Consider the following 11,570-nt stretch of genomic DNA (forward strand, 5'->3'; position numbering starts at 1 on the left):
TAAGGCCCTTTCTTTAACTTCTGAAAAGTGAGAAAGGATCAGAGACTTTGGGGTTGTTTGTCCCTGTCCCATTGTGGAAGGAGACTCAAACACCAAGAGAGATAGAACAAAAAGGGTAAAGGCAACAATAATTCCACACACACACAACACTCTCCAGCACTCGCTCGGACCGGTCCTTCTCTCACACTGGTGCGCACCCCATTCAACCTCCTCACCGTCCAACTGGGATATCAGGCCGAAAGGCGTCCACTTGACGGGTGGTCGGTCGACTAGCTCAATTAGTTCTTCACCTGGCGCCAGGGTTCCTAAAATGCTCGAGCCCAAATGAGAGGAAAGCCTCTCCCAATAGGACCCTGTGGTCCTCCTTGCAAGATTCCCAGAATGAATCTCCCTGGGGATTGGCCGAATCCCCGCCGTGGCCCAAATGGAACACTCAAGTTCCTACAAATGAGGGTCTGAGATCCCCTCCCAACGCCTAGGACTTGGGATTGCCCCTGCTTTCTCGCAGGCAAGTTCTGTCTCTCGAGAAAATGGAATCTCGGTGGGACCTCCAAATGTTAGGACCCGGAATCCTATTCCCCCGAGAGACAGAGAGCCAGGCGTGAATGCAATCAACAAAGCAGAGTTTATTGGACTGGCTAGCCAGGGTCGAGCTCCCACACGGACACGCAGGACCGGTTAGGAAAGCAAGACCCTGAGCCTCTTAGGGGGAAATCTTATATAGACTGCAGTGGCGTGCATATTTTTGTTATCAACATTAGACAAGCAGGCAGAGCACATCCTGCACGTACTTCACATCTTGCACGTACCGCACATCTTGCTCGTACCTCACATCTTGCTCGTACCTCACATCTTGCTCGTACCTCACATCTTGCATTCCTCACATTCTATATCTTATCTACACGGGGTGTTTGGTACTGGTTTCTCCAACAAGGGGGTTGGGGCCCGCTGAAACCTCATATTCCTTTCATTACTTATTCACTTTTGATGTTGACCTTGATCATCTGGCTGAGTTACTCTTGCTCAGGTTTCTCCACTGCAGGGTTACACATCCCTCCCCTTTTCATGCCGTGTCCTTTTGAAGGAAGTCACTATGTACATCTCACACTTAATGAAAGGACCAGGGGTTGTGCTCTACCTCCATAAGAGCAGGATGTCTGCACAAATTGTTTGGAGTTCTGCATGGGAGATTTGTCTACTCTGCCTCAGTTATTCAATCATTTATTTGTAGGGATCCAAGTTATACTAATCTTTTTTTCAGTGGTACTCAGGATGAACAGGCTTATGCTCGCCAGGCAGGTGCTAGCAAGGGCATCTCCAGCCCTTTTTGCTTTGGTTATTTTGGACATAGGGTTTGCTTCTTGCTCAGTTGGGCCTGGGCCACAATCTTCCTGTTTTAGACTTCCTGCCATAGCTGGAATACAAGTGTACCTAATCAAGCCCATCTCTTTTCTTTTTTTTTTTTCCTATTATTATTCATATGTGCATACAAGGCTTGGTTCATTTCTCCCTCCTGCCCCCACCCCCTCCCTTACCACCCCCTCCCTTACCACCAACTCTGCCCTCTCCCCCCCCCAATACCCAGCAGAAACTATTTTGCCCTTATTTCTAATTTTGTTGTAGAGAGAGTATAAGCAATAATAGGAAGGAACAAGGGTTTTTGCTAGTTGAGATAAGGATAGCCATACAGGGAGTTGACTCACATTGATTTCCTATGCGTGGGTGTTACCTTCTAGGTTAATTCTTTTTGATCTAACCTTTTCTCTAGTACCTGTTCCCCTTTTCCTATTGGCCTCAGTTGCTTTTAAGGTATCTGCTTTAGTTTCTCTGCGTTAAGGGCAACAAATGCTAGCTAATTTTTTTGGTGTCTTACCTATCCTCACCCCTCGCTTGTGTGCTCTCGCTTTTATCATGTGCTCAGAGTCCAATCCCCTTGTTGTGTTTGCCCTTGATCTAATGTTCACATATGAGGGAGAACATATGATTTTTGGTCATTTGGGCCAGGCTAACCTCACTCAGAATGATGTTCTCCAATTCCATCCATTTACCAGCGAATGATAACATTTCGTTCTTCTTCATGGCTGCATAAAATTCCATTGTGTATAGATACCACATTTTCTTAATCCATTCATCAGTGGTGGGGCATCTTGACTGTTTCCATAACGTGACTATTGTGAATAGTGCTGCAATAAACATGGGTGTGCAGGTGCCTCTGGAGTAACCTGTGTCACAGTCTTTTGGGTATATCCCCAAGAGTGGTATTGCTGGATCAAATGGTAGATCAATGTTTAGCTTTTTAAGTAGCCTCCAAATTTTTTTCCAGAGTGGTTGTACTAGTTCACATTCCCACCAACAGTGTAAGAGGGTTCCTTTTTCCCCACATCCTCGCCAACACCTGTCGTTGGTGGCATTGCTGATGATGGCTATTCTAACAGGGGTGAGGTGGAATCTTAGCGTGGTTTTAATTTGCATTTCCTTTATTGCTAGAGATGGTGAGCATTTTTTCATGTGCTTTCTGGCCATTTGAATTTCTTCTTTTGAGAAAGTTCTGTTTAGTTCACTTGCCCATTTCTTTATTGGTTCATTAGTTTTGGGAGAATTTAGTTTTTTAAGTTCCCTATATATTGTGGTAATCAGTCCTTTGTCTGATGTATAGTTGGCAAATATTTTCTCCCACTCTGTGGGTGTTCTCTTCAGTTTAGAGACCATTTCTTTTGATGAACAGAAGCTTTTTAGCTTTATGAGGTCCCATTTATCTATGCTATCTCTTAGTTGCTGTGCTGCTGGGGTTTCATTGAGAAAGTTCTTACCTATACCTACTAACTCCAGAGTATTTCCTACTCTTTCCTGTATCAACTTTAGAGTTTGTGGTCTGATATTAAGATCCTTGATTCATTTTGAGTTATTCTTGGTATAGGGTGATATACATGGATCTAGTTTCAGTTTTTTGCAGACTGCTAATCAGTTTTCCCAGCAGTTTTTGTTGAAGAGGCTGCTATTTCTCCATCATATATTTTTAGCTCCTTTCTCAAAGACAAGTTGGTTATAGTTGTGTGGCTTCATATTTGGGTCCTCTATTCTGTTCCACTGGTCTTCATGTCTGTTTTTGTGCCAGTACCATGCTGTTTTTATTGTTATTGCTTTGTAATATAGTTTGAAGTCAGGTATTGTGATACCTCCTGCATTGTTCTTTTGACTGAGTATTGCCTTGGCTATTCGTGGCCTCTTGTGTTTCCATATAAATTTCATGGTAGATTTTTAAATCTCTTTAATGAATGTCATTGGAATTTTGATGGGAATTGCATTAAACATGTAGATTACTTTGGGGAGTATCGACATTTTTACTATGTTGATTCTACCAATCCATGAGCATGGGAGATCTCTCCACTTTCTATAGTCTTCCTCAATCTCTTTCTTCAGAAGTGTATAGTTTTCCTTGTAGAGGTCTTTCACATCTTTTGTTAGGTTTACACCCAGGTATTTGATTTTTTTTGAGGCTATTGTAAATGGAATTGTTTTCATACATTCTTTTTCAGTTTGCTCATTGTTAGTGTATAGAAATGCTAATGATTTTTCTATGTTGATTTTATATCCTTCTACCTTGCTATAGCTATTGATGATGTGTAGAAGCTTCTGAGTAGAGTTTTTTGGGTCTTTAAGGTATAGGATCATGTCGTATGCAAATAGGGATATTTTGACAGTTTCTTTACCTATTTGTATTCCTTTTATTCCTTCTTCTTGCCTAATTGCTCTGGCTAGGAATTCCAGTACTATGTTGAATAGGAGTGGAGATAGTGGATATCCTTGTCTGGTTCCGGATTTTGGAGGGAATGGTTTCAGTTTTTCTCCATTAAGTATAATGCTGGCTGTAGGTTTGCCATATATAGCTTTTATAATGTTGAGGAACTTTCCTTCTATTCCTAGTTTTCTTAGAGCTTTTATCATGAAATGATGTTGGATCTTATCAAAGGCTTTTCCCATCTCTTTTCTAATTGAGGTGCGGGTCTCCTGAACTTTTTAGCCCAAGCTAGCTTTAACTGCAATCTCTTCATCTCAGCCTTCCAGGTAGCAAGGAATACAGGGTGAGCCACCAGTGCCGAGCTATATTAATCATATACTCAAGCATCCATTTCTGGTGTCTGAGAAATGTTTTGGGGTTAACAGCAACCTTATGTGTCAGGCCTACATGTCAATTTCATGTCTGCTCTCATAGCTGCACTTTCTCTTGAGATATCAGACTTCTCCACCATTTCTGGCCTTCCTCTTTTCAAACTACCTATGAAGGATTCTTTTGCTACTTTGAATTATAAATACATCCAGATCTAAGTTTTTGCAGTGCACTGGTTCCAAGACCCCTTTGAATACCAAAATCCCTAGAAGTTTAAAGGTTTATTAAAAAGATGGTGTAGTATGCCTGGAAATGTAGTTCAATGGTAGAGCACTTGCCTACTATGTGCAAGACCTGGGTCTTATTCCCAGAACTGCCCAAAAAATGGGGGGTGCAGGATTTGCATTTATCCTATGCACATCCTGTCATATACTTCAGATCCTCTCTAGATTAATTACAACACGTAATACAATGTAAATGCAATGTAAGTAGTTGTTATACTGTACTGTGTAGGGAATGATAAGGAAAAAAGTCAGTATATGTTCAGTGCAGAAGTGGAATTCTAGGCCTAACATTATTGATCCAAGGCTGGTTGAATCTAAGCATGCAGAATCCACAGATATCCGCAGGTAGTGGGACTGTATCACACTCTAATTTACACAGGACTTGTTTTTGTCATAGAAAGACAGTGATAATTGTGTGACTGGGATTTGAACTCAGGGCTTCGCACTTGCAAAGCGGCACTCTAATGCTTGAGCCACACCTCCAGTCCATTTTGCTGTGGTCATTTGGGAGATGTGTTCTCATGAACTATTTGCCCAGGCAGACCTCAAACCATGGCCCTTCCAGTCTCAGCTTCCCAAATAGCTGGGATTTCAGGCATGGGTCTCCAGTGCCCCACGGCTATGGTACTTTGTATTCATCTTCTTCCAATGTCTTGGGAAGAATTCCACCAAACCTCCCAAAGTCTGTACACTTAATTTTCTGGTTTGGCATCTAGGCCTTCTTCATGTATTTTATGACCTATTTTCTATTATTTTTAAGAGAATCTCATTTCCAAATTTGGTCATTCCAAACATTAGCCACCTGATGGCGCACAATCTTACTTTAATTCCATTCCCTCCTAGTTACCTATTAATGAATTAATCAATTAATTCACTCATTCATTCATTCATTTGGGGACTTGGATTTGAACTCAGGGCATTGCCACTTGCAAAGTAGGTGCTCTACTGTTTGAGCCACACCTCCAGTCCATTTTGCTCTGGTCATTTTGGAGATGAGGTCTTGAGAACTTTCCCTGGGCTCCCCTGGAGCCACCATACTTCTGATCTCAGCTTCCCACATAACTAGGATTACAGATGTAAACCACTGGCACTTGGTTTAGTTACCCTTTTTTTAAGATACATATTAATTATACAAAATAATGGGTTTCATTATATCTGCATATATGTATACAATGACTATTAACACATTCATCACCTCCATTGCCCTTTCTTATCTTCCTTCCCTTCCCACTTCCACATTTCTAATAGTCCTCCTTTTACTTTCACTCTAGAATCACCTTAACTGAAATAAACCAGTCCACCCATTTTACTGGAAACAACACAATTTCATTCTCTTTTCTGGTTGTGTGAGTGTGTGTGTGTGTGTACATACGTATATACATTTCTTTCCTTTGGGTGGTTCTGGGGGTTTGAAATCAAGGCCTCAGCAAACACCATACCACTTGAGCAACTCCCACACACACCCAGTCTTCTTTGCATTAGTTTTTCAGATTGGTTCTTGCAATTTTATCTTGGCAGGCTGGGAACACAATCCTCCTTTCTCCACCACCCAAATAGGTGAGATTACAGGTATGTATCATTTTTTTTAACTCATTCATTGATGATGGGCACATATGCTGATACCATAGCTTGGCTATGAGGTGTCTCTATTGTAAGCTGACTTTGATTCTTTGGGGCATATATGCAGATGTGATACAGCTGGATAATAATCATAGTCCTATTTTTAATTTTTTGAGGAACATCGATACTGATATCCAGAGTAACTGGACACAATTACATTCCCATCAACAGTGCATAGGTTTTCTTCCACCACCCCTATCCCTCACATCCTCACATGTTTGCTGTTTTTTTGGTAATACCAACCAGTTCATTCAAAGATAAATTCAGGGGCTAGGAGCTGCTTCAAGTGGTAGAGCACCTGCCTAGCAAGTGGGAGAGCCTGAGTTCAACATCCAGAATCACCAAAAAAAAAAAAAAATGATAGATTGCAAAGGCCTCTCATCTCCATTTTTAGGCTTGTTTCCAAAACATTCCAAATTTCCAAAACTTCCCTGTAAATAATCATATTTAGAAAGAGAAAGGAAAAGGGGAAAACTACTGTTTGCCTATCCACATGGTACAGAAAAGCTGCTCAAGAAGGCAAGACTGGTGACAACCCACAGTTGTTACCAAAAAAGGGGGCGTTATTAGATTGGCTTACACGCCTGGAGGGTGGAGAGTCCAACAATGGCTGTCTGCTGAGATGTCTGCAGAGAACCCCATAGTTGTTCAGTTCAAGAATCTGGAATCGCAGAATAAGGGGGACCAGTGATGCAGTCCCAGTCCCAGGTTAAAAGCTTGGAAGTTCCCTGAAGAGTCACTGGTGTAAGTCTGAGTTGAAAGGCTAAAGAAGCTGGCCTCTGAGGTTCACAGGCAATGACAGCAACAATAGACACTCCATCAGGAAGAGTGGCGTCTGCACACTCTGGCTGGCTTCCTCCTCTTTCCCATTTTATTCCATCTAGACCCCCATTCTGGATGGCACCATCACATTCATGGCAGTTCCTTCTCCCTTAGTTGCTGCTCCAAATGTTAATCATCTCTGAAAACACCTTCTCAGACACACCTATAGGTGTGCTTTAGGAATCTCCTAGACATCTCTCAATCCAATCAAGCTGACAATTAAGATGAACCATCACAGAGACAGTATTTGAGCTCATAAGCATAGGCTCCCACTCTCCAGGGATAATGAGCAACTGTCACTGGTGAATATCAATCTTGACAGAAACAGAGTAACACTAAGTCCTTAATATGCACTATCCTGTTAGAAGACCAAGCAGCCACTTAGGGGAAATTCAGCATTACACTCCCTTCTACTCTGAAGTGGGCAACAGCTCACTTTGATGGAAATAGACTCATATTCCAGATATGGGTTTGTTTTTCTGCCCCAGGACCACATTCAGCATCCCTTAGAAAATGTTTCATCCCACATAACATCACCTGAGATCAACAAAGCCTATTTTAGAGCAAAAGTGGAGCAGAAGTAGTCACACAACCAGAAGATCCACATGGAGGAGCTACCAATCTGATAAAATGCCAGAACTGCCTGTGGAACACACAATTGAAGTGGCAGCTCAGAGGTGATACCATCTCAGGATGAGATGCCATCCTCCTGGAAGCTGTCTATACTTAAACCAATGGCATTTCTATGGTTCTGTATGACCAACAGGTAGAATACAAGGGTTTAGGAATGAAGTGGTGAAAGAAGGATAGGGCCCATCCTGTACAAGTGACCTATGTGAGGAATTTGTGCTCCCTATCTCTGCAGCCCTGGCTTCTGATCCTGGTTCCCAAATACGGGACACTTCCACCCGAGGACACAGTGAGGGTCCTATTGAACTAAAGGTCAAGCTTGTGTCTAAACCCTTTGGGTCCCTGTCTTCAGCCATCAGCAGGCAATAATAATCAATATCTTGATGACAATAATTGTCCCTGCTTATCAGGAACAGGAAGAACTGGTGCTGATAAGAGCAGGGATAAGAGAGTCCAGTATTCTGTTTGGACATCTCTTGGCACTCTCTTGTCCTATTTTGATGACAGGTGGAAATGTATAGCAGGCATGACCTGAAAGGAATATGGTACTAGGGATTTGGACCTCTCATGGATGACAGTCTGGGTCACATCACCAAGCAAACCACTGAGACAAGCATAGGTGCCAAGAGAGGGTGAGGGGAATCTAAAATGAATAGGAAAGAAAATGAGGATCAGTTGCCATCCATCCCTGCAGGTCATTACACTACCCTTTCTTTTCAAAGTTAATTCTAAAAAATGAGAGCCACTCGAATCCTGGAGTTACTGTTCCCATGCTTACATAAGAAATAGATCCGAATGACAACACCCAGATTTCTCCTCAGGAATGAGTGGCTTACACACTCAGCTGTTAGAAATACAGGGCCAGAAAGCCTTCAGTGACCAGTCTTGAGAATCAATGACTGATTGATATGGGAAAATAAAAGTTTGACCTTTTTTTTTAGACATGATTTTGATATGTAACTCAAGCCAGCCTTGAACTCCTGCCTCAGCCTCCCATAAGCTAAGATTACAAGTGGGCACCACCACACCTGGCAAGGCTTATCCCTCATGCCTCAACCCAATTCAGCTCTGAAGGTCCATCCCAGTTCCAAAGATTCCCCATGAGGTCATCTGAGGCTGCCAGCTTGTTCACTCCTTATGTCAGGGAGATGTTACAGAACCAAAGGCTCAGAAGCAGCCACCCTGTGTCCTTGCTCCTTTTAATAAATTAGAAACCAAAACCTAGGCCAGGCACTGGTGGCTTATGCCTGTAATCCTAGCTAATGAGGAGGCAGAGATGAGGAGGATCGCAGTTCAAAGCCAACCTGGCAAATAGTTCATGAGAACCTATCTCAAAAAACTCTTCACAAAAATATGACTGGTGGAGTGGCTCAAGGTGAAGGCTCCGAGTTCAAACCCCAGTATCACAAAAAAAAAAAAGGAAAGAAAAGGGACGGAAGGAAGGAAGGAAGGAGGGAGAGAGGGAGGGAGGGATGAAGGGAGGAAGGGAGGGAGGGAGGGAAAAAAGAAAAGAAATAAAAACCTGGAGACTAAATTTGATAAGAGGACTGTGTGTGTGGATGTGGCTCAAGTGGTAGAGCACTTTCCTAACAAGAGCAAGGCCCTGAGTTCAATCTTCAGTACCACAAAAATTAATTAAAGCACGTAAGAGCACTGATGGGGAACAAATTGTAGCTACTGCTCCTGAGCCACTTTCTGTGACAGCTAGAGACTCTTGTATGACTTCAGTGAATTCTAATAGAATGATGTGTCACAGATCTTAAGGTTTTACTTCATGGCATGTGGAAGGAAGATAAGAGAAATGAAAACTAATGACTTCTGTGTCTCAGGGAAGGAAGAGGCAAAGACAGAGGCCACGCTTTAAAGAAACAAAAGACAAGTTTGAAGGGCAGAGGTACAAAAACAATCTTAGACAACCTGAGATGGCATTTGAGACAGGTGATCTGCAATACCAATCAAAGACCTAACAGGCTCTTTTGTGGTAATGACAAGCTTACTCTAACATTTATAGGGAGGAGTTAGGAGGTGTAGCTCAGTGGTGGAGCACGCTCAAATCCATGTCTTCAATCTCCAGCACCATATTTATATGAAAAAATTAAAAATGAAAACTATATGGGAATATAAAGGGCCAAGAATAGCTAAGACACTCCTTCAAGAGAAAACTAAGAGGGAAGAGTTTTTTCTGCTATACATCAAGATTTCTTGTCCAGCACCCACAGCTCATACCTGTAATCCTAGCCACTGAGGAGGCAAAGATCAGGAAGATTGTGGTTCAAGGTCAGCCCAGGCAAAGAAGTTTGTGAGACCATATCTCAAAAACAAATCCAACACAAAACAGGGCAAATGAGTGAATCAAGTGGAAGAGTACTTGCCTAGCAAGTGTGAAGCCATGAGTTCAAATCCCAATACCCCCCCAAAAAAACTTCTTAGAACTGCAATAATTAAAGACAGAAGTATTGATGTGAATTGACAAACAAGACACATGAAACAAATCATCAAGACTAACATGCATACATGAAGAGTTGGTTTAAGCAAAGGTGGTAGGTGGAGTAGTGCAAAAAATGATGCTAGGGAATTGGCTATATATAATTTAAAAAAGAAAACAAGAAAAAGAAAGGAGATTCTACAATGTATTATATACAAAATTCCATTTGGCTGGGTGGGTATTTATCGAAGAGAAAAGTGAGGACTCTTTGTGGTACTAGAACTAGTCAGTATCTTGACTGTGGTGATGGGTACACAAACCTACAGAGATGAAAAAGCACAAAGGCCTAAATAAGTATGTGTGTGCACACACACACACACACTACACATAAATGAATGCAAATGAAACATGAAAATACTGGATTATACTGATATCAATATTCTGACTGTGATATTTTACTACAGTTCTTCAAAAGGTTGACATTGTGTGAAATTTTTGCAATACATCAGTATTATTTCTTACAACTACAAATAAACCTACAATTATCTCAATATAAAATTTAAGTTAAAATAATCTTCAAGTAAATTATGACTTAAATGCAAAAGGTAAAACAATAGTTTCTAGAAGAAAAATGGAGCCGTCTGACTGGGAAAAAATTTTATTAAACAGCATACTAAAAGCACCAACCATAATGGGAAAATTGACTAATTGAAAGGCATTAAAATTCTTTAAAATCTTCAAGTGATAAAATAAAATGAAAAAGGTGAGACACAGAACAGAGAAGATATTTGCATTATTTTTGTTCATGTGATGAACAGAAGACTCACGCCCAGCATATATAAAGAGCTCCAAAAAATCAGTAAGAAAAACAGAGAACCCTGCAAAAAAAAAAAAGTGGACAACTTCTCAAAAGGATAAAAATATGAAAAGGTGTTCAATTTCATTCACAAAAATATAAAATCAAACCATTGTAAGACTTTATCACCCACTTACTTAGCTCTAAGAAGAGTGAATACCTATTTCTCATAGTTCAGGTGGCTGAGACATCCAAGATCAAAGTGCCAGCTGATCTGGTGTCTGTGAGGGTCCTCACCCTGGCTTCAGGTGTCTCTTTTTATTGTATTCTCACATGGTCATTTCTCTCATCCCATTGATTGAGGGCTCCACCTTTGCAACCTCATTATCTCCTAATGTCCCACGCCCCTAGTATCACAGTAAGGGTTAGGATTTCAACATGTGATTTTGTTTTTTGTTTTTTGTTTTTTTTTTAATTTCTTTTTTTTTTTTTCATTTTTCTTTTATTATTCATATGTGCATACAAGGCTTGGTTCATTTCTCCCTCCTGCCCCCACCCCCTCCCTTACCACCCACTCCACCCCCTCCCGCTCCCCCCCTCAATACCCAGCAGAAACTATTTTGTCCTTATCTCTAATTTTGTTGTAGAGAGAGTATAAGCAATAATAGGAAGGAACAAGGGTTTTTGCTGGTTGAGATAAGGATAGCTATACAGGGCATTGACTCACATTGATTTCCTGTGCGTGGGTGTTACCTTCTAGGTTAATTCTTTTTGATCTAACCTTTTCTCTAGTTCCTGGTCCCCTTTTCCTATTGGCCTCAGTTGCTTTAAGGTATCTGCTTTAGTTTCTCGGCATTAAGGGCAACAAATGCTAGCTAGTTTTTT

The sequence above is a fragment of the Castor canadensis genome, chromosome 1, assembly GCF_047511655.1.
Source record: "Castor canadensis chromosome 1, mCasCan1.hap1v2, whole genome shotgun sequence".
Classification (NCBI taxonomy): Eukaryota; Metazoa; Chordata; class Mammalia; order Rodentia; family Castoridae; genus Castor; species Castor canadensis.